General features: G+C 37.4%; 1 long non-coding RNA gene across 2 annotated transcripts in view; it reads left to right on the forward strand.

Moving 5' to 3' along the window:
- Positions 1-25057, forward strand: part of LOC147822115 (uncharacterized) — a 63539-nt gene that overhangs the window by 24297 nt on the left and 14185 nt on the right. Inside the window, exon 1 of one of the 2 annotated variants that reach the window (XR_015446076.1) lies at positions 24523-24584. The exons of the other annotated variant lie outside the window; for it this stretch is intronic. This is a non-coding gene — a long non-coding RNA (uncharacterized LOC147822115). Of the gene's footprint in view, positions 1-24522; positions 24585-25057 lie in introns of those variants that run through there. 2 annotated transcript variants of the gene reach the window in all.

Raw genomic sequence — 25057 nt, forward strand, 5'->3', positions numbered from 1 at the left:
TCTTTGAAGACTAACATTGGAATTTTTAAGGGACTGCATTGAATCTGTAGTTCCATGGCATGCATGTTTTAACACTATTGATTTTACTGATTTACTCTACTGTCAGGTCTCAGACACCCACATGGAGTCTAGATGACCCTCATGGTAGGGAGTTGAGGGAGCAAGAGTGGTGCTGAGCTTTCCACATCTGGATAAGAAAAGCAAAGTATTCTGGCCCTGAAATTTTAGAGCACAGCACAGTAACCCAGTACAATGAGTCTAAGGAAAAGAAAGGAGAATGAGGGATTTAGAGTTTCACTTTTTCAGCAAATGTGTCATTTTTTAAAGAATGAAGTCTGCATTTTCTTGTCTCTAATCCAATTATTTAATCTCCTTTGTGTAACTCATTTTACTGAGTAAAACCTCTAATACTACATTAACTAATAATGGTGATAGTGTTAGAGAAAATTATCAATTATCCATTATGAGTGAAATATTTGTATCATATACAAACTAGCATAAAATGTCAGTTCTAGAAAAATTATTTGTAACATTGTGAATATTATCTATGCATATAATACATACACATATAAATGTCTATTTGTATCATATATGTAAAGCATAGAATATGAACATATGAGCTTATGCATATATTTCTACAAATTAATGAGAATAAATTAATATTAAAGAGAATAAATAACATGAAATAATTTTTAAAAGAACATTTAATCACATTCAATCATATATTTTATTGGCCTCTGCCAGCTCTATATGATATTTTTGTTTGCTTGTTTGTTTTTAGACAGGTCTCGCTATGTAGTTCAGGATGGACTTGAACTCACAATGTATCCCAGCCTTTCCTCAAACTCACAGTGGTCCTGCTGCCTCAGCCTCCCAAGGGCTGGGATTATAACAACACACACATGTTGTTCTTTTTTAAAACAAGATTTTCTTTCTGTTCCCCCCACAAGGAAGCACTATGTTAGTACTCTACTATTTAGCTCTCTATTTCACTTGATGAACACTAAAAAGCCAAAGAACTTGTGTCCTCTGAAAGACTGATGGGGGTGTGGATAGGTAGAGGCTCAAAGCTCACTCCTTCAACAGCAAGGGGGAGACAGAATCCTCAGGAGGGCAAACTTTCAGTGTGAGCCTTTAAGCTCCACTGGCTCCCACAAAGGTCTCTGGCCATTATCCAAGTGACAAAACCTGAATGGTCCAGCACATGCTTCCCACTGCACCCTCCAGGGAAAATCAGCCTCAGGAAGACCAGGCCCATGTGAATCAACAAGGAACCTGCCTGGAAGACTCTGTCCAGAAAAAAAAGTGTTCCAATTCCAGTGTAGGCCACCAGAGCTGCTCATTGTCAACAGCTTTGCCAAAGCTGTGGCACTCAGTCATGGCAGCCTAACTTTCTGCTCTGCTCAGTTTCATTCTCTTAATGGTTTAGGAAACCATGGGTACTACAGGGGCTTTCCATATTGAAAAGATCAACAGCAAAATACAGCCCAAACCAATCAGTAGAATCCTTCGTGCTCCCTGCAAACTTGGAGCCTTTTATCTCCACAGCCTGGTCATCTCCTACCCCTGTGTCCAGAACAAGCACCCTTGGTTGTTGTAAAAATGAGGAGAGAGGGCCTTCCCATGAGGAGAAGGACCTTCCTTTGTGGCTGGGTTGATGTCTGCCAATGTCATCCAACATCTCCCAGCTGGGCTCTCCAAATGATGCTGTGTGTTGGATCTGATGGGTAGATTCCGGGCTCTTGTATATGATGAGTAAAGAATTTCAAGTGTACAGCTGAAGGTAAAAGAAAAAATAGCCACATTATTGAAAGATAATGGGAAGATGTGCCCAAGGCAGGTGTGAACAGGAATGTAGTATCAGGCAACAGGGAAATGAAAAGCACAGCACAGCATGCAGATGAATCAGGTTTTTGAAATTTTAAAGAACACACATGCTAATTTGGGTGCTACTCTTTGTCTCTCTAGATAAGATTGATAGGAATGAATGACAGGTTATCACAAGTGCTTTCAATCAGCATGCATGTGCCAGAATTCACTCTGCTTAAATTACATGTATGAGATGCAGTCCATATCTAAGAACCTTTAGTAAGGTTTGTGTGGGGGAAATTATACTGATGGTCAGTGTTAGAAGAAAAATGAAAAGAAGTAGTGGTACAAGTTCAACAGGACAGGCTTATTTCATCACAAACCTGAGAGGGATCACTCTGGCACTAGAGACCAGACCAGCAACTCTAATACAGGCTAAGAGGTCTCTATAGGGTCATGGGAATAAAAAATGGGGCCTGTGGAAGGCAAACATCACAATGGGGCTTTCAGAGGAGATAGTTCAATACAAAGGAGTTGTGGCTATCCACTTAAGGACATACAAGGAGTTCCATGCTGTCTGTCAAGAGCAGGGCTGAACAATGTTTGGGAATTATAGGGTGCAGCTGTGCTTGCTGGCCCTTATCAGCCCATGATGATTCATCTGCAGCAGGTATACAAGTACAGCAAGATAAAGGATTTGAAGTGGTCTCTGCTCAGACTTGTATGGCAGTGGTCTGATTCCTTCATTCTAGACTGTATGGGTAGATAAAGAAAATGGGTGGTGCATATTTTTCTTAAGGATTTCTTGACAAATCCTGCTGATTAGGGGTGATGGTGATCATGAGTGTTTTGTTTGAACTGAATAAATAGAACCATACTGATGTGGTCTGTAGCAAATATCCATGAAATGGCTGCCATCCTATTGGTGAGAAATCTTTGAAATAAATTGATTAGCAATGGCAATAATAAATAGGAAAAAAGAAAATAGAAACTACAAAATAAAGAATCCAACATAGGGTAGTGGATTTCTATGAATCTGATGAACATTGCAGGGTGAGGGAAGACATTTCCTGTACTGCCAAACCTCTGTGTCTATCCCCTCCAGAGCTGTGGCTACGTTAGTATGATGATCTGGAATAAAAGCAAACTATGTTGTATGAAGCATGGCACAAGTGTCTCTTGGGGAGAATGCATGCAGGCAATGGATCACAGGCACTTTTATCATTAGTTTCACTGCATTATTACTGGGAGTTTGGCAGTCTCTAGGTAAGAATAAACAAACTTTACCAAGAGATTAAAACACATATGACCAAAGCATTAATATCTGAATGGAAAAGAAGATTGGGGAAGGAGTCACATCCACGCATTGTTCTTCAGGGATTGGAATAGCAATTGTAACCAGCTAGCTTCTAGACTTGTCTGTAGCTGAAGACTCAGCAGGGGACAGTGACTGGCATCCCGTTTTATGTTGAGCCTATATTACACTTATTTTAATATGATTTTGGTTTTACTTTTGTAGATGTTCAAGACCAAGTTTAAGTGAAAAATGTGTAAATCAAAATTAACCTCTCACTATCATAGTCAGTCAAGGCTACTTGGACATTAATTTTATAACTATGTGCAGATCTATCCTGATCCTCTGCCACCTGCCAGGGTGTGCCACAGTCTTGCGTGACCATGTGGCTTTCTGTCTAAATATGGAGAGTGATCCTCGCTGTAGCACATTGTACATTGGTTGACTATTCTCTGGGGTCCAGTAATCTCCCCACTCAAGAAGTTGCAAGGCTTACACAGTTATAAGATCCTATAGAAAAGGACCTAGGTTCTTGTTAATCTCGGAAGGTCAGGGCCAAAATATTGGCTGTCCTCTTAGTCCAGTTACTTTTCTCGCTTTTGTCTCCAAACAGTTGTTGAACATCCAGGACATGAGTTAAACTAGCTTTGCAGTGGGAGCAATAGGCATAATCTTACAATTTTTATATCAACCACCTTTAAATATACAACATGACCAGGGAACTGTTATTTCCTTACTAATCATGGTTGTTTAAGAAATTGAATCCCTCCATAATATTAACAGTTGAAAATTATAAGGCTTCAATGAGAACATTTTAGGTCACATTTCAGCATAACAATCCTGACGACATCATTAAGTGAGATGAAGAAATTTTTACTTAAATTTGCCATTTTCAATAGTATGCCATCTAAGAAGAACATATCTTATATGACTTTGCCTGGGCTGCACAGCATTTAGTATCATTAAGTGTTGGAGCACATACACAACATACACATAATAATGTGGGCTGTTTCTCATGCTGGATTGGCATGCACATCTTATTATAAGTAGCTGGAAGGTAAGTAAGGGCAAGCCTGATGCTTGAGCCTAAAAATTTACCACCAGAAATAACTTTATTCTGGAAATCACTGGTATTTAAATTTTGTATCTTTGAAGACCTGTGTACTTGAGTAACAAATATATTTAATTCATAATGAGGTCAGCAATAATGAGTGTCACAGACCAGGTCAGAACTGCCCAAGGAGGCAGCTCTGTCCTGCTTCTTGTCACTGACCAGTCTAGGTGTCCCAATTAGCTATGCAGAAAACTCATGTCCACTATCAATTTTAGAAATGAGAATTAGAGCCTTTGCCTGGAAGCACCAATTAGACCAGAGAGGAAAGACGGGGCCTGGGGGGGGGGGGTTCTTGAATTGTCACATAGTTAAATTTCACTGGTTGGGAAGTGAGACTCCAAGTAAACTTGAATGGCAAAAGTACCAGTAGAAAGCATAAAGAAAAGCAAGATAATTCTCTAATTGTAGTCTGAGAATTTACAATGGACAAGAAAAGTCTTAAGTATATCAATTAAACAAAAATATCCACTCAAAATGAAAGCCAAAAGGAAATTTATCAATTTTTGTTTCCCTAGGCCTAATATTTTTATTTCTCCTATTCATCTTGTCCCTGTCAATGAGTTTTTAATTGTTAGAAATGAATTTGCTTGTTTAGACTCAAATGGGATTCAAGAGGCATTGAAAGGATGATGAATAGTTTTGGTCATTCTAAAAACATATAAATAGCATGTCATGGAAATCTCAAAAAGAATAAAAAAGTAAAGTTGGGCTCAAACAAAAAAACAGATACTTGTACCTTTGGAAAAATATAATGAAGCAGGATTTTCCTAAAAACTTTCTCCCAGTATGGCATAATTTACTGGCTTGATTTTGCTGCCTTTAGCCCTTCATTTTTATGAAATAGACTCAACTGGTATATAGTATTATAATTCAGAGCTCCCCTGTAGGGCCTTATCTCTGGGGTGTCAACCCTATTTATTTGGAATGCTTTGACTTTTACTGTTATGTGGATCAGCTTTAAGGTGATATTGAAGCGGGGAGAGAGAGAGAGAAAAAGGAGAGAGAAGCAAAGGCATCAGAGAGCAAAGAAATCTTGAGCATAAGGGACCTCCTGTCACTTCCCACTTCCCTGAAGGTAGATATCAATAGTATAAAAATTTTGGAAGTCAAGTGTGTCAACTCAGACCATAGCCTGCATAAGACATGAGTTATTTTGGCAGAATATCCCCTTTTAAATCAAACAAGGGGTGAAAGAATTTTTAAAGCACTACCTAAATAAGTATCTGAATAATTTGAGAAATTTGAGCACCCATAGTAACTGATAAGAGAGTGTCCTGGTGTTCCTAGCCTTGTGTTGTGATGTCCCCAAAAAAGGACTAGGGTCACAGAGATTCTCTTGTTGACATGGCCTCACCAGATTAGAGAAGTTGTTTTCTGAGAGTTGGGGCAAGAGACTATGCTCCAAATGTCTGCAGAAGTCTACAACAGAACCCAGCCCTGTGGGACCCACCAGGGTCTGGGATGAACCTACACTTCCCAGGCTCACCTGGGGTAAGGTGGGGCAAATCTTAGCAGTGCTTTGCTGGGCAATTAGGTGTCCAGTGTTGAGGAAAGCGTTAGCAAGGAATGGCATATGACCTTTTGAGCTCATAAGGAAGGGGGGTAAGAGTGGGAAGAAATGTGGTGGGTAGTTCACAAAAGGAAGAGGTGAGGGATATTGAGGTCATCCTCTTGAATTCTGACCCATGTTAGGCACCAGAGTTTAGGACAAAAAGGAAAAGAATCAGGGGTACAAGCTCAACAGTACAGGCTTATTTCATTACAAACCTGAGGGACGGCTCTGGCTATCAAAACCAGACCAACAACTCTCATATTGTTTATAAGGTCTCTATAGGGTCATGAGCAATAAAATGGGCACTGTTAAAAGGAATTTCAAGTCAGAGAAAACATTTTCCCCAGTGCTTCCTCAGAAAAAGAGACTAACATCTAGAGCACATAAAGAATTTTAAAAAATTAGCCCAACAAAATTTAAAGACCTAATCCAAAAATGACCATCTGAGCTGACACACACTTCTCAGATGAAGAAGTAGAAACTCCAAAGAAAGAAATGAAAAAATGCTCAACATCACTGGTCATTCAAGAGATACAAATTAAAACAACCCAGAGATTCTAACTTGGTCCAGAAAGAATAGCCATTATCAAGAAATCAGCCAATAACAAATACTGGTGGGGATGTGGAGAAAAAGAAAGCCTTCTCCAATGTTGGTAGGAATGTACACTGATGCAACCACTGTGAAAATCAGTGTGGAGATACCACAAAAAACTAGGATTAGAGATCCCATTTTATCCAGCTATCCCACTTCTGGGGATATTCTCAAAATAATTAAAAACATCAAACCACAGCAATATATGCACACCCATGTTTATAGTGATACAGATGTAATAGCTAAAACATGGGGAAAAATGCAAATGCTCATCAATTGATCAAAGGATACAAAAGGTTTTTTTTTATATAATGAACTACTATTCAGGTATAAATGAAGATAACCTTGAGGGATTTCTAGATAAATGGATACATACTCTTGAATGAAATAAATTGAACACACATGTAAGTATCATATTTTCTGCCTGCTGTGAGAAACTCAAAATATAAATAAGGACTAAAAAGAATAATATTAGGAAATAGAAATTGTTCAAAATTATACCAACTGTGAGATACTTTATTAATAATTAAAATATTTTATGACAAAATATATTATTAGAAAATAAGCTAGAACCAGATTAGAAATTAAAAATATATCCTCTTACGATCATGATGCAAAGTGTTTTTACCATTGTAATTCTCTAATAATTCTTATGTAGCATAATTTTTCATAGAATGCTTTATTATTAACATCTACTTGTATTATATTAATATAAAATGTATTAAAATAAAATCTAATTGGTCCCAAAGGGGGAAAAAGAGAAAGAGTAAGGCTATATTAACATGAAAAAAACCCCTATATAGTTTTTGGTACCAGGGATCGAACTCAGGTCCTTGTGCTTGCGCAGCAGGTGGCAAAACCACTGAGCTAAATCCCGGCCCAAAATCCCCAATATTTAAGAGGGATAGAAAGACAATGGAGACAAGACCAAAACAAATGGAATATAAAACAGAGGTTATTAATCCTTTTAGAATTGTGGGTTTTGAGTTCCTCACATGGAAGGAAAAGCCTTGCAGTTGAGACCTCTTTGATTCTGGACTTCAGCCTGAGCACCATCATGGCTGTCTCTAGACCTTGCAGTTCTCAGGCCTCTGAGGGCTGTTCCAACCCCCAGCAGAAGTAAGTCATTAGCATGGATAGCAGGAACCTTTGAACCCAAGTAATGAGATCTATACAGCAGCATTGTAACTACAGATGCTTTGAATATGAAGTGTATTTCCCACATTGAGAATAAAAATGTTGTTGTTGACTGCCAAAAAGTATTGTGAGTTCTCAGTATATTTTCATATGTTGTTGGAGAACATAAATCATCCAGAATTTGATGTAAATTCCCATGATACAAAGTTAACAGTGAAAAGAGAGCCACTGAATTGAAAATTTCCAACAGGGAAGATTAAACGTTAACCTAGTACTTCATTACACACTGAATGAGAGAAGTTTTTGGAGTAGCAGAAGGGAATAGAACTGTTATGAGCAGCCAAATGACTACCATAATTAAACTTTACATCTTTATATTAAAATGAAAATCCTAGACATTTCCCTAGTTATCACATTCCTCAAGGCAGCCTGCAGCTCCTGATTTCTCAGGCTGTAGATAACAGGGTTCACCACATGGGGAAGCACTGTGTAAAGCAGTGATGTCAATGATTTCAGTGAAGATGAAGTTATAAAAGTTTCAGCTACATATGAAACAGACCCAGGACAGAGGAACAATGTCACTACAGTGACGTGAGGCAGGCAGGTGGAAAGAGTTTTCGCTCTACCCTTTGTAGATGGAATTTTCCGTATAGTAAAAAAAATGTGAACATCAGATACAAGCATCACAATAAAACACATGAAAACAGCCACACAGCTAACAATGATCAGCCCATGCTCCAGCAGATATTCTCCAGAACAGGCAAGTTTGAGAAGTGCTGGGACCTCACAGAAGAACTGGCTTACCTTGTTGGTCTCACAGAAACCGACAGACAATGTACCTGCCATGTGCAGGGCTCCATAGATGCATCCCCCCAAGCCGAGAGGCCGTCATCATCTGCACACAGGTGTCCCTGTTCATGAGAGCCTTATAGTTCAGTGGGTGGGAGATGGCAGCATAGTGATCATAGAACATCACCAGAAGGAATGCATACTCTGTGACTCAAAGAACAATCAGAAAGAAAACCTCCAAGTCACAACCCAGGAAGGAGATAGAATAGATGTTGGTCAGGGAGTTCATGATGGACTTAGGGACAGTGACTGAGATGTAGCAGATATAGAAGAAAGACAATTTATTCAGGAAAATGTACAAAGGAGTTTGGAGATGCTGGTCAGCAGTGGTGAGGGTCATGATGAGGAGGTTCCCTGTCAGGGCTGCCAGCTAAATCAGGGAGAAGAGCATGGCCTACACCTTCTGGAGCATGGGATCATCAGAGAATCCCATCTGCAAAATCTCTGTGAAGTTCCTCATGTTGGCTAATTTCTCAACCCAGCTGTTTCTTCCCTTTGTTATTTTGATACTACTGGTTCCTTGTTCACAGAAAACCTCCAATTCAGGTTTTCTAGTCATATTTACTTTACTTAACTTGATTCTGTTTAAGTTGGAATTGATCAGAATACTGTTGAATAATCACAATGTTGCTCTCTCTCTTATAAGAAAAGGGAACTATGCATGCTGTGAAAGACAATTTAGAGTGGACAGAAATGAAGTGAAATGAAGTGTGTTGGTTTCTCAGGAGCAGAAAGTGTTCTGACATCTTTCTTGCCTTAGAATATCTAGCTGGCAGCTTGGGGAAGGCTTGGGGGATGGAACTGGTAAATTAGTTAACATATTTCATGGGAGTAGCAGGTACATGTAACAAAAATATTCCTATTTTCTTGGCTCTTTCTAGAAGTTATTGAACAAATATTTTGAAATATAACAATGAGTAGTGTGGTTTTGACAAGTGAGGTTGTAGATATGAAACCAAAAGCAGAAAGTCTAAGGAGTTACAAGAACAAGGGTCTCATGTGGATGCTAAATATCTTTCTTGGCATTAGATGGAAATGTTTGAGCAGGATGTAATAGGGTGTCCAGATTGTGCTTTCCTGGCTAGTGCACTGGAGGTGTGGTGCACACCTATTCTTCTAGCAGCATGACAGCTCACACTTTCTGTAAATAAAATTATTACTCAATAATGATTGGAGGCTCCTGCCTCAATCTCAGATTTATCAATGTTCAAAGCATTTTTAGTTTTTTAAATCTTTCTCCTCTATCCCTAATTTTAAAATAAGCAGGGGTGTTCTACACACACAGAAATCCCTAGGAGCACCACATCATCCTCTAGTCCTCTTACCTCTTGCAACAAAATAATTGCAAAATATGTGACCAGTTCTCTCAGCTGATTCATAGAACATTATAATTCCTTCTTCCTCAGGTATCAGAGCAAAGACATTTACATAATTGACCCATTAAAGTCACCCAAATTTGCAGAGAATTTTTCCTCACAATTTGTTAAACATGGTAGTCAGGACAAAATTAGATTGGAATATCCTGATAAGCATGCACGGTCAGACATTTTCCTCTTATATCCCTCAGCTGACCGTGTCCATAGAAATGGGTAAACATAAGCTCTTCAGAATCTGTCCTCAAAGGTCAAGATCATCCCAGAATAGCTTTGTATTGCACAGCCAATGCTACTTTTCCTTGTACAATTTCTGTGTGATTTGAGTTGCAGACTTCCTTAGTAGTCTTGGCTCTGGTCCAAAGCTAATGTACATTTATCACTGCATAACTGAGGTGTCAATTAAGTGGGAGAAATGGTCAAGGGTGTTGTGGAAACCATGTCCTCTGAGAGTCCAGGAGACAACCTTAAACCTCTAGATGAAAGATGACTCAGAAGGGTGATATATATCACAAAAATTTAGAAATAATTCAAATTTTAAGATATTCATTGCTGTGTTTTTATATTAGATTTTTAACTAGTAACTGAAATATTCGTATTCAAATAGAAATCAGTAGCACATATTAAGACACACATGTTAGATTGTTTTATATTCCATTACTTCTGCTGTGTTTTAATTTTTTCTCACTAGAATCTATAGAAATGTTATTCAAGGAAAATACCAAATTCTACAAGACACTTAAATTTAAGTGAATCTTACCTGTAGAAACTTTCTCAAATATTTCTTATAAGAAGCATAATACATTTTGGTATTATATAAAATATGTTGTTTATTTTTTCATGTATTGGTGCACATTTAGAATGATTCCACATTTCAGTTATTGTGATCAGTACTGCATTTGAAAAATCAACCCAATTATCTCATTGTGTCCTTGTATTCTCTGCCTTTGTGTACATGCTCAGGAGTGCGGGGGGGCAGGAAGTGGATTGGAGAAATTTTTGAAGGAGGGATCCTAAATGCCAGAGGGAAAAGGAGGAAGCTGGGTCTCCAAAAGCACAGAGAGCCTGCTTTTGAAACCTGACCACAGCTGAGAAAGAAAAGAAAGCATATGTGCTATAGGCTTCCAGTCAGCCCAAGATAAATTCTTCAGAAAGCACAGAGCACCCACCTCTGAAGACTAAGCCATGCCAGGGACTGATGAGCTATTGAATACAATGGCACCTCAGTTCATGAACTTAATTCACTCCATGATTCTGGTGGCACACTGAACAGTTCACAAACTGAAACACATCTTCCCATAAGGTTAAATGTGAATAAGGTTAATCCATTCTGAATCATATGTATTTTTAACCATAAAAATATGAAACAAAGTACAATACAGTGTGAAGAGAGGGAACACTATCCTTGCTTAAGGTGACTTCTGGTGCAGAGGAGAGAAAGGTGGTTGGGAAGGTTATTGTTTGGAGGGAGAGTTCCCCTCCATAAGGACACTGGAGAGATTTCCTTCAGGTGTTTCCTTTCTTCTTTGTCTCTTAGCTGCAGGGTCAATTTTTGTGAATAATCTGTCTAATGTCACTTGTTTTTTACTGCACTACATAAGCTTCCAGAAATGAGAAACCATGGTATCATTCAGAAGATTCAACACTGTTACAGTCATGTTGGGGTGGCTCTTCTCAAGGAAATCCTGGCACTCATTCCATTTTTCCATAATGGATTTTATCAAATAGCTGCAAACTTCCTCCTGTCTTCCTCTCCCTCAGTGGAAGTTCCCCCAACAAGCATCTTTTGCTAATTACTCTGAAGTTCAGAAAGTTATTCCATCCTCAGCTCCTCCTTATGGGACTCAACAAGCACCTCTATGTTTTTTCCATTGATGTCCAGACTCATACTCCTAACCTCTCACAATCCCCTCAAATACCTGTGCATCAGAGCCTTCAAAGTCACATTCAGTGACATCTTCCCAGTCTTTGTCAGTGAGGTTCATGTAATGGAGGACATAGAAGTGTTCTTCCAGAACTCATTCAGAGTCAAAGACATCTCTTCAGTGACATTAAAACACCTGGTGAAGAGCACCTTTGTGTACAGCTCCTTGAAGTTGCAGATGACTTGCTGGTCTGTGGGCTGCAGAAGAGCTGCTGTGTTGGGAGGTGGAATCTAGTCTTTATGAAGTCATATTCAGCATCCATGTCAACCACCAAGGCTGGATGGTGTGCTGGGGCATTGTCCATCAAAAGAAGGAATGTTTTAGGTAGTTGGTTGTTAGAAATATATTTCTTAATAGCGGGTGTGAACACCTCCTGCAAGCATTCCATGAACAACTACCTAGTGATCCAAGCTTTCACATTGCCCTCCAAGAGATAGGCAGTCTGGCCTTGTTCACATTCTGTACTTTGAATGCACCACGGGTCTGTGAATGGGACATTAGTAATGCCTTAATTTTGAGATCATCATTTGTGCTCACACAAAACAAAAGGCTCAATCTGTCCTTCATGGGCTTGTGTCTGGCAGTACCTTTTCCCTTCTGCATGATATAGGTTGTTCGGCATCTTCTTCCAGAAGAGCCCTCTTAAACACTTGTTAAGCAATGTATCCTAATGCCTTCATGAATTCTGTGAATCCTTTCTTGTAGGCTTCTGCAGTGGCCTTGTCAGAATTGGAATGCTTATCGTGTCTTATCACATTGTGGATGCCACTTCTCTTGTATAATTTATCAAACCACCCTCTACTTGCTTAAATTCATCACTTGTTGCACTTGTAGAGGGTTTTCTTGCAGTAAATCACTGTGCATTTTCCTGGCTTTTTCATAGATCATTTTTTCACTAATGCTATCACTGTCCAGCTATATTTCATTCATCCACACTACCACAAGTTTTTCCAGCTCTTCCGGCACTTGCATCCTCTGCTTGGTTAACATCATGACTCCTTTACCATATCAGCTCCCTTGGTGGGATCTTTATTTGATGATTTTTGATTGATATTTGAGATTGTCTACCTTGCCTTCTTGTACTCCAAGGCCAGACCAATCAAAAGAATGCCACGCTCATGTTTTTCTACAATTTCCTTCTTTGATTCTATGGTTAGTTCCTTCAAAACCTTCATACAATTCTTTCTTTGAACATTCTTGCCACCTTCATTACTACTCTTCACTTTCTTTTTATCACCATAGTTGCTCTGCACCTTCTTTGGAGCTATGCTGGATTAAATAATACTGCAAGGTACTCTATGTGCTAAAAAGCACCAAAAAATGCTTCACAGAAAGTGTGCACAGTTCTGTTTTGATCAAAATCTCAACTAAAGGAAGCCACAACCACATGTCCAAGAGGGGAAGATGGCCAAACCAAATTGTTTGGGACTAGAAGTGTTTATGAACCAAGGTATTACTGCATCCCAAAGAGCCAAAAGTGACTTGATTCCATTAAAATTAACTATAACCTCATTCTCATTGTGGTTTTGCCCCCCTGATGAGCTTTGGGCACCTTGACAGTTCCTCAAAGTTCCATATAGTAACAAAAACTCCCCCTTAAACAGAAAGGAGACTTCTCCATGATTAGACTGAATTTCCATTCCATTTCAAAGAGTTCCTCCATTTAAAAACCATGCATAGGCTCTGGCACCTGGATGCTTCTTGGCCATGAGCTCTTCTCATTGGCCTGCCCCTACTCTGAGATGCATTTCCTGGTTAATAAATCTATACTCTCATTTCTACTTCTGTGTGTCCTTCTCAAGTCAAAGATCTAGTACAGTCACACTTCCCAACAATAGTGGAATTGCTGACTCATGTGGTAGGTCAATGTTCAATGATGTAATTCAGTAAATGAACACTGCTCTCTACCATAGCTATGCAATTTTGCATTCCAATCAACAATACAAAAGAGATAATTTCTTCATATATCACCAGAATTTGATTTTTTTCCTTTTTTTAATGAAAAATTCCCAATCTAATATATGTAGGATATATTTCATCATTTTAATTTTAGTGATTAGAGATATGACTATCCTTCCATTAGCTTTTTGCCCAATGGTATGTTTCCTTTCCAGAAATTCCCATGCATGTTTACAGCCTTTTTTTAACCAGGGATTCATTTTCTTTTTGATTGTATTTTATAATCTAGGATATCAAAACTTATTACACATGTGCCTTTTGAAGTTTATCTCTAATTCCATGAGTTACCTTTTCACTAGGTTAGTAGAATCTCAGTATAAATATATTTTTAAAAAGTCAATGAAGTTCAAATTGTCTATTTTTTTCCTCTAGTGCCTGAGCTGTTGGAATTATGATCAAAACCAATTGACAAATCCAGTCATGATATTTTACTACTCTGTTCTTCAAAGTGTTTTATAGTTTCTGGTCTTTCTTTTTGGCCTTTGGTTCACATTGGATTAATTATTTTGGATGGTGTAAGATGAGGATTGAATCACAGTCTTTTGCAACAGGTTATACACTTTGCAGACCTGGCTAACCAAAGATAGTACCTTTTGCCTTCAGGCAGCTAGAATTTCATAATTAGATGACACATGTCTAAGGTACATACATGATAGGCATTGTAGGAACTCCATTTAGATCTATACCTCCTGCTTTTATTATTTTCTATTTACTTTCTTTTTTACTTGCTGCATAATATCTATACTTATTAAGGGAGGGTAACCTTATATATTACACAAAAATGAATTTTATAATGATATGCCTGATAATTATTATATTCATTAAGTTAAACTTTTACCTTATTTTGTGTTGACACCCTCCAAAATCTGTACTGTAGATATTTTGAAATACTAATGCATTATTTTAACTACACTAACCCTGCTGAGCAATAGAAGACAAGCATTTATGACTGTCTGAATGCAACAAGTTCCCACCAAGCTACACCACCCTACTGAGCCTACTGACTACCCCAGCCACTGGCTAAACTTTCAACTTCTATGAGATTGAATGTTTTAGGTTTCACATATACCTTAGTTACTTTTCTCATTATGGAGACAAATCACTAAATCCCTAAAGTTAAAGGAGGAAAGCTTTATTTTGGCTCACACTTTGTAGAGGTTTCAGTCCATGGCTCCAAGACAGGATGCCATGGAAAACTGGCAGAGTGAAAAGACACAGTTCATGGTGTGACAGGCAGAAAGAAACAGCAGCAGCAAGCAGCAAGCCTACCTTTCCCTTCTGTTCCATGGAGGTTACAAGCCTTTTGAGTGGTTCCAACCTCATCAGGTTTGGGACTTCTATACTTAGTAAATCCATTTAGCCACACACAAAGCTATGCTAATTCCAATCAGTGGACTAATTTAACATCACACACCCTTAATCCTAGTATCACATCCTTAATCCACATTCACACACTATACCTCCAGACCCCCTCAAAAGCCCCACCTATCATCACATTAGGCTTTGGGGGGATGTCTAGATACCAGCCAGAAAAACATGAATGAGATCATTCAATATTTTTTTTTCTGTAAATAGTGTTCTAGTGGTAAGAGATAGAAATAGTATTTAAATTAACAAAGAAAAATTACAGTAAAAGAAGCATGGCTAAGAATAATGAGATAAGTATGTTCAAAGTGAGAGTGAGTAGGAGTAATTATTTTAGTATTTTGAGGTTTGGTTCGTGGCAATGTGTATTCTACTGTAATAAAATTTTAAAATTTAAAGGTTTCCCACTATTTTTGTATTGGGGATCGAAATCTGGACCTTGCACTTGAGAGGCAGGTGGTGGAACCAATGAGCTAAGTCCCAGACCCCTAAAATTTAAATGTTTACCATATTTTATGATCACCTTCTCATTGATCGAGGGTTGAGGGACATTTCTGTCAAATGAAAACATACCAGTTTGGTTCCAAACTGACCTACTTACAAGCTCTGGCATGATGAGATTTTTGATTCTCTCCCAAAGTCAAAGTGACCATGAAAGGTAAACATTTTAATTGACTTGGGACAATCAAGCAGCCATGATAACAGAACTAAAGACATTCAGGAAAGAGCACTTCCAGAACTGCTACCAAAAGAAGCAAGAAAGTTGGAATAAGTGTTCAAAGCAAAAGGGAATATGTTGAGGGGGACCCTTGGAAATGAATCTTTCCTCTAAACTTTTTAGTTAAAATACTCACTGTATTTTGTTATCACAAGTCAAATATCACTCCACTTTTTCTTTTGCCATTTATCATTTGAAGAACATTTAGGTTAATTCTATGTCTTTCTATTGTGAATAGTAAAGTAGTAAAAATGGGAATGTAGATATATTTTGAAATGCTTATTTTACTTATAGTAATACCCAGTAATACAATTGCTGCATCCTAGGATAGTTCTACTTTTATTTTTCAAGAAATTTACATACTGTTTTCCATAACTCCTATGGTAATTTACATTTTCATCTGCATTGTCTAGGAGTTCTATTGTCTCCAGAGCCTCATCATTTAATTTTGCCATTTTTATAATATTCATTATATCTGAAGTAAGTTGATACTTTACTGTGATTTTTACTAGCATTTCTTTGATTCTTATGGATTCTGAATTTTTTTTTTACATATTTAGACCATTTTATTGTTTCAATTAATTTTATTGGTACATTTTTGGTATACAATATAATGACATTCATCATTGGAGATTTGTATCTTTACATAATGTAAATGATTCTTATTGTTTTTGCATTTCCCTGCCCCCCCTTCAATCCCTCCATGCCTGTCTATTTACAGAGACTTTGTTTCCATTTTTTTCTCATATAAATTCCATTCCCTTCTTTCCCTTCCTCTATCCCTGTGACTTCCCCTTCCCCTTTGCAACTTTTCTTCCTATGACACATTATCTATAATACATCTTGATCCTTATTTGCACTTTTGGTTTCTCACACAAGAGAAACTATTCAGTATTTATGCATATGTGTCCTATTTCTTTCACTTAAGTGTATCACCTCAATGATCATTCATTTAGTTACAAATGTCTCAAATTTATCATTGTTTATGGCTAAAGAGTACTCCATTTTATTTTTAAAAAACATTTTATTCATCCAATCTCCAGTTTATGGGCAACTGGAGTTTTCCAAGTTTTAGCTATTACAAACTGTGCTGCTATAAGCAAGTGTTGTACATATATCGCTGTGGTATGATTCTTTTAATTCTTTTGGGTATATATCCAGCAGCTGAATAGCTGGGTCAAATGGGACCTCTACTTCCAGTTCTTTGAGGTATCTCCATACTGATTTTCACAGTGGTTGCACCAGTCTACACTCCCAACAAAAGTGGAGAAGTGTTCCTTTTCCCCCACAGTCCTGCCAGCATTTGTTATTGGTTGATTTCATGATAGTAGCCATTCTTTCAGGGGTGAGGTGGAATCACAGCATTGTTTTCATTTTCATCTCTGGAATGGCCAGTGATTTTGAACATTTTTTCCTGTGTTTATTTGCTATTACTACTTTTTTGTCTGTGAGATGTCAGTTCAATTCAGATGTCCATTTATGGATTGGGTATTTAAATTTTGGAGGTATGATTTTTTAAAGATCTTTATATATTCCAGATAGTAGACCTTTGTCTGAGAAACAGATGGTAAAAATTCTCTACTGCATTTTGGGTTGTCTCTTCTCATTGTTGGTAGTTTCTCTTCCAGTGCAGAAGCTTTTTAATAAGATGATATCCCACCTGTTGATTCTTTGGGCTAGTTCATGTACAACTGAGGTTTTGTTCATGAAAACTTTTCCTATGCCAATATTTTCAAGAGTTATACCTACCCACTCTTCCAGCCAGCTTAGTGTTTCTGTTTTAATATTTAGATCTTTAATCCATTTTGATTTTAGTTTAGTGCATTGTGAGAGGTATAGGTCTAGTTTTAATCCTTGGCAAGTTAAAACCCGGTTTTTATAGAACTATTTATTAGAGGCTATCTTTCCTCCAGTGACAAAAGATGTTTGGCTCCTTCATCAAAGATGTGGTGTCTGTGTGCCTGGAGTAGTTTCTCTGTCTTCTACTGTGTTCCAACTAGTCCTCAGGTATGTTTCTTAGCCAGTACTGTGCTGTTTTTCTCACAATAGCTTTGCAGCGTAGTTTCAGGTTTTAGATTGTGATATGCCCTACCTTGTCCTTGGGTAGAATTGCTTTGGCTATTCTAGGTCTCTTATTATTTCAAATGTATTTTTGGATTATTTTTTCAAGGTCTGTGGAATATACTATTGGAATTTCAATTGGGATTGCATTGAATTTATATAGCAATTTTTGAAATATGACCCATTTTCATTATATTGGTTCTTTGTACCCAGGAGGGATATCTTTCTATTTTCTGATATATTTTTCAATTTCTCTTTTCAGAGTAATATACTTTACAAAGAAAATGTCTTTGATTTCTTTGCTTAGGTTAAATTCCTAGGCATCTAATTTTTTTGGATGCTATTGTGAAGGGAGTTACTTCTCCAGTTCCTTTTTCAGAGTCTGTTGTTTGTGTTTGGTACAGGAAAGCTATTGATTTTTGTGTTGACCTTCTATTCAGCTCCTCTACTGAATTTAGTTATTAAGACTAGAAGACTTTTGTCGGAATTCTTGGGGTCTTCTACATAAAGTATTATGTCACCTGCAAATGACAATTTTACTTCTTTATTTCCTATCTTTATTCCTTTTCTTTCTCTTGTCTAATTGCTCAGGCTAATGTTTCCAAAACTCTATTGAACAGAATGGTGATAGTGGATATCCGTTTTTTGTTCCTGACTTTAGTGTGAAGAATTTCAGGTTTTGACCATTTAGTATGATATTGGCTGTTGGTTTTTCATAGATGGCCTTTATCAGGTTGAGGTAGAGAATGTCTATTCCATGTTTTTGCTGACTTTTATCATGAATGCATGTTGGATTTTGTCAAAAACCTTTTCTGCAACTATTGACATAACCATATGTTTTGTGTCCTTGGCTCTATTAATTTAGTGTATTACATTTATTGATTTGTGTATGTCGAACAATCCCTTCATTCCCTGGGATGAATCCCACTTGGTCAGGGTTTATGATCTTCTTGATGATCTTCTGCCTTCTATTTGTCTCTATCTTATTAAGGATTTTTATGTCTATGTTCATTAGTGAGATTGGCCTATAGTTCTCTTTTTTGGTTGAGTCTTTCTCTGCTTTTGGGATCAAGGTGATGCTTACTTTCAGAAATCAATTTGGGAGTATTGTTTTCCTTTCAATTTCATTGAAATGTTTAAATGTTAGTGACAATAGTTCTTCTCTAAATGTCTTGTAGACTTTAGCAGTGAAGCCATCTGGACCCGGGCTTTTCTTGGTAAGTTTTTAATTATATTTTCCATGTTGTTGATTGATATTAGGTTGTTTAGAATTTTTAGTTCTTCTTCATTCAACTTTGGTAATTCATACATATCCAGAAATCTACCATTTGTCTGTGTTTTCCATCTTATTGGCTTATAGGTTCTTGATGTAGATATTGTTCTTGAAGTAGTTATCTGGATTTCTGCTGTGTCCATTGTAATTTTACTCTTTTCATTCCTAATGGCATGATTTTGGGTATTGTTGACAAGGATGGTTAAGAGTTTTTCAATTTTGTTTATTCTTTTGAAGAACCAACTGTTTGCTTTTTTCATTTTTTTATGTAATTCTCTTAGTCTCCATGCATTGCTTTCTGCTCTGATCTTTATAACTTCCTCACTTATATTAGCTTTGGGTTTGTCCTGCTCTTCTTTTTCTTTGAGCTTGAGGTTCAGCATCAGGTTGTATATTTGCGATCACCTTGGTTTTCTAATATGAGTATTCACTTAGTTTTCCTCATAAGATTGTTTCCTTGTGTCCCATAGATTCCAAAATGTTGTATTGATATTGTCATGGAATTGTAGAGACTCTCACTTCTTCTTTAATTTCCTCTGTGACTCACTGTTTATTCAGAAGTGTATTGTTCAATATCCATGTGTTTATGAAATTCTTGCAGTTTTGTCTGCCATTGATCACCAATTTCTTTGCACTATGGTCTGATAATATAGAGGCGATGACTTCAATTTGTTTGCATTTACATAAAATGTTCTTATAAGCTAGTATGTGGTTTACTTTGGAGAATGATTTGTGTGCAGTCAAAAAGTATGCATATACTGATATTGAGGGGTGGGACACTCTGGAAACATCTGTTAAGTTCATTTGTTCAAGAGTATGATTGAGTTCTAATATTACATTTTTTATTTTCTGTCTAGTTGATCTATTTATTTGTTACAATGGGGTATTGAGTTCCCCAACTATAATTGTATTAGTGCCTATTTGATTTTTCATAATAATTAGTACTTTTTTGTATTTCTGGGTGCACAAGTATTTGATGCATATATTTATGATTGTCATCTCTTCTTCTTGGATTGTTCCATTTACAAGGATATACTGTCCTTCTTTGTCCCTCTTAATCAGTGTTGTTTTGAAATCCATTTGATCTGCAAATAGGATAACTACTCCTTTTTTTTTTTTTTTTTTAGCTTCCTGATGCATGGAGTATTATTTTCCACCCTTTAACTTTCAGTCTAGGAGTTTCTTTTTAAATTAAGTGTGTGTTTTTTGTATGTAGAATATTGTTGCATCTTGCTTTTTGATCCATTCTGCCAATTTATTTATTTTGATTGGTGAATCGAGACTATTAACATTGATGGTAATAACTGATATATATTTACTTATCCTTGTCATGTCTTTTTTGTTGGATGTTCTTACTTTGCATTTAATTTCTTGTCATGCCTGATGGATTTATTCTGCTGGGCTTCCTTGGGTTGTGATCCTCATTGTCTTTTCCTAGGATATTGTTTAAAATATTTTAGTATGCTGTTGTGGTATTCATGAATTTCCACAGGTGCTCTTTGTCATGAAAATGTCTCATCTCCATCAATTTTCCAAGTTAATTTTGCAGACTATGTCAATCTGAATTGGAAGTTATTTTCCTTTAGGGTATGCAATATGTCAGGCCAAGCTCATCTTGCCTTTAGGGTTTGTATTGAGAAGTCTGTTATGATTCTGATGGATTTTCCTTTGTAAGTGATTTGCTTCTTTTCTCTAAATGCTTGTAGAATTTTATTCTGTTGGTTTTCTGGAATCTTAACTATTATATGCTTAGGTATAGATTTTTCTTTTATCAGGACTAGTTGGAGTGCTATATGCTTCAATTATCTATATTTCAAGTTCTTTTCCCCTACTTGCGAAGTTTTCTGCCATTACTTTTGTGAACAATTTTTTAATGTCATTTACACTCTTACCTGTTTCTTCATTGACTCAGATCACTTATGTTATTTTTCTTTGCATCATCTTCCAGCTGTTTGATTGATTTCACATGGTCCTTTACTATTTTTAAGAAATCATGGTCATAGAGCTGGGGGTTTAGCTCAGTGGTTTTGCCACACGCTGTGCAAGCATAAGGATCTGAGTTTGATACCTGGTACCAAAAAAAAAAGTTCAAGAAATCCTGGTAAATATTGCAATCCTATCTTCTATATATTTAATTCTTTCCTCACACTGGCTCATTCTGCTGCATAAACTTTCAGTGCAGTTTTTAATCTGGAAATCTGTTTGCATGTGTTTTATGAATTCCATTTGTTTCCTATGTTGGGATTCCCTTATGTTCCTTAACACCTCTATTTTTTCATCTGCATCTGCTCTAGATTTATTAATCATGTCATGCACTATGGACACAATCTCTGTTGGTATCTGAGAAATTATTTCTGATTTCCTTTTTTCCCGATCCTCTTCCATTGCCAGTTCAGGGAATCCAGGTGGTTGGGCATTAGATTGCTTCATCTCATTGCTCTTTGGTTTTGCCTTAGGTGATCAGGAAGACTGGTTTTAAGACTTGTTTTCGTGTTTCCTAAATTCAGCATATGCAAGATGCTGCCCCTTTGTTGAGGGAAATTTTTGTTCACCAGTGGTCTTCAATTCTCACCAAGGCACCAAATGGCCTTTTCCCTGCTGCTCACCACTGCACCAATTCCTGCATTCAGAGTTGTGGCCTTCTGGATCCCTGTGCTGTCTTATTGTCTAGGTGGAGTTCTGGCGGTGGCCTGTGCATACTTGGGATGGTATGTAGGCATGCTTCTCGCTTGGGCCTGTCCTCCTGTGTAGCTGTTGTCTGGGATGGCCTTCTGCACCCCAGGTGCTGGTGTCTGTGAGGGCTTCTGGATAGGGTTTGTGTGCACTTCCCAATGGTATTGGAGTGGGCCTCTGGCTGTTGCTTATACAGCTGTGCAGGTCTTTTCCAGGTGGATATTTTGCTGAGGCATGTGCATCAAAGGGGCTAGGGTCAGGGCAGAGCCCTGGCTGGACCTGCCTACACCTGTGCCACTATGGACCACACTGGCTTCTTACTGGGATCTGTGTGCACTTACCTATGGTATTGGGCAAGCCCCATTTTATTTCTTTTGAGAAATGGATGTTCACATATTCAGCCTGTGTTATGATTATTTGTTCTTTTGCTAATGAGTTGTATGAATCCCTTCAAAATTTTAGATATTACTCTCTTCAAATTCATAGTTCAAAAATAATTTCTCCCAATCTGTAAATTGTCTCTCCAGTGTGTCAATTTTCATTATTTTTGCATTGTTTTGTCTGGCTTTTGGTGTCTCATCTACAAACTCATAGGTCAGACCAATAGCAGAAAGTACTTGCCCTGTTTTCTTCTACTAGTTATGTAATTTTTAATCTTAAACATAAACACTTACTTTATTTTGAGTTGATCTTTTGTACAATGAGCAGCAAAGCCCTACTTTTACTCTTTTGCATGTGGACACTCAGGTTCCTCACTTCTTTTACAAGAAATACTTTCCCTCTATGGTTCTTGACATTTTTTTCAAAATCAATTGGCTGCATGGGTGGTGTATTTGTTACTTTTCTCTTGTTGCTAGACAAAATACTCAACATCCAAAGTAAAGGGGAAAAAGTTTATTTGCTCACAGTATGTATAGGTTTCCATCCATAATCAGCTGGCTCCAAGGCAGGGATGGCAAGCAGGCATCACAGAGGAGAAATAATAATGCATGCATAAAACAGCAAAACAACAAGGGAATTTACAGCATTTTTCTGCCCCTTTTATCATATTCAGACTACTTAGGGTGGGTAGCACACACCCTTAATCCTAATACCCTCAGGACTACACTCACCAGTAATCAATCACAGACTCTAGATTCAGCCACCTTGAAAAAACTTGAGGCTTCAGGGGACACCTAAACACAAGCCATAACATACGGATTTATTTCTGAGCTGTCTGCCCTGTTACATTTTTCTGTGTGTCTGTTTTCATGTCAATACTATGCCATATTAGTTAACATGGACATGCAGTATAATTTGAAATCAGATGGTGTTTTGTATTAAATCTCACACTTTGTGCTAGAGATAACATTGGCTATTTAGAATCTTTTGTAGACCTTCATGTATTCCTGCACTGTACTGTGTGCTTCTGTATAGAGTAACATTAGAATGTTTAAGGGACTGCACTGAATCTGTAGTTGCATGACATGCACATTTTAGCACTACTGATTCTACAGATTTACTCTACTGTCTGGTCCAACACACCTGCATGGTGCCCAGAGGACACTTAGGGTGGCAAGGGGAGGGAGCCTGTGCACAGCTGCACATTCCACATCTGGATAAGGATAGAAAAGTACTCTGCCCCTGAAATCTTGAGAGCGCAGCACAGTAACCCTGTACAATGAGTCTAAGCAAAAAAAGGAGATATGAGGGATTTAGTGATTTGTTTTTTAATCAAATGTGTCATTTTTTAAAGGAATGAGGTCTGCAATTCCTTGTCTCTAATTCAATTACTTAATCTCCTTTCTGTCATTCATTTAAGTGATTAAAACATCTAATACCATATTAAATAATAATGGTGATAGTTTAAGAGAAAATTGTCGATTATGGATTATGTTGTTTGAGATATTTGTATCATATACAAACCAGCATAAAAATATCAGGTCTAGAAAAATATTTGTAACATTGTAAATATCATATATGCATATAATACCAATAAAAATGTGTATTTTTATCATATGAGTATATATAAAAAATGGAGTGGTTTCCGCTCAGACCAGTATGGCTATGGTCAGATTCATTCATTCTAGACTAGATGATAAGATAAGGGAAATGGGTTGTGTATTTCTTTATTAAATGCTTCCTACTGATTAGGGCTGATGGTGGTTGTGAAGGTTTTGTCTGGACCGAAGAAGGAGGACTGTACTGATGCAGTCTTTAGCAAATATCCATGAAATGACTGACATGATATTGGTTAGAAATCTTTAAAATAGATTGATTAGGAATGGCAATAATAAACAGTCAGGTACAAAGTGATAGGCACTACAAAAGGAAGAATCCATGACAGGATAGTGAGTTTCCATAAATCATATTAACTCTGTAGGTAGTCTGGAAACATTTCCTTTACTCCCTGGATCTCTGTGTCTATCTTCTGCAAAGCAGCAGTCACAGTATGATGATCTGAAATAAAAGTATAGCATGGTGTATGAAACAAGTCCACATGTATCCTTAGGGCACACTGCATGGGCACAATGGATGCCAGGCACATTTATGATTGGTTTCATTGTATTATCAATGGGAATTTAGCAGGCTGTAGGTAAGAATAAACAAACTTCATCATAGATTAACACAAGAATGACCACAGGATATGCATCAGAATGGAAAGGCAGATTGGAGAAAGTGTCACATTCACACACTGTTCTTGAGAAATTGGAACAGCAATTGTAACCAACTGGTTTCTGGACCTGTCTGTACCTGGAAACTGTCAGCAGGGGTCAGTGACTAGAATCCCTTTTTATGTTGAGCCTATATTACTATTATTTTAATATAGTTTTGTTTGTATTTTTATAGGTGTTCAAGACCATGTGAAAGTGAGACCTGTGTTCATCAGAATTATCCTCTCACTATCATGGTCAGTTAAGGCTCCTTGGGCATCAATTTTGTAAGCTTTTGCAGAGCCTCTCAGCTCCTCTGTCAGTGTCAGCTGCCAGGATGTATCACAGTCTTGCTTGATCATTTGGCTTTCTGTCTCAGCATGGGTGGTGACCCTCCATTTAGCAGATAGTACATTGGTTGACTCTATACTCTGGGGTCCAATAATCTCCCTATTTGAGAAGTTTTGAGGCTTTCCAAAGTTATAAGGTCCTGTAGAAAAGGTCAGGGGTACTTGTTGACCTTGGAAAGTCAGGGCCAAAATATTGGTTGTCCTCTTAATCCAGTTGCTTTTCTAGCTTTTGTCTCCAAACCTTAGTTGTTGAACATTCAGGATATGAGTTAAACTAGTATTGCAGTGGGAATAATAGGTATAATCTTCTGATTTTTATATCAACCACCTTGAAATGTACAACATGACCAGTAAACTATTATTTCCTTACTAATCATGGT

The sequence above is a fragment of the Heterocephalus glaber genome, unplaced genomic scaffold (assembly GCF_053883595.1).
Source record: "Heterocephalus glaber isolate CG9 unplaced genomic scaffold, H.glaber_assembly_v1.0 deba00001673, whole genome shotgun sequence".
NCBI classification, from domain to species: domain Eukaryota; kingdom Metazoa; phylum Chordata; class Mammalia; order Rodentia; family Bathyergidae; genus Heterocephalus; species Heterocephalus glaber.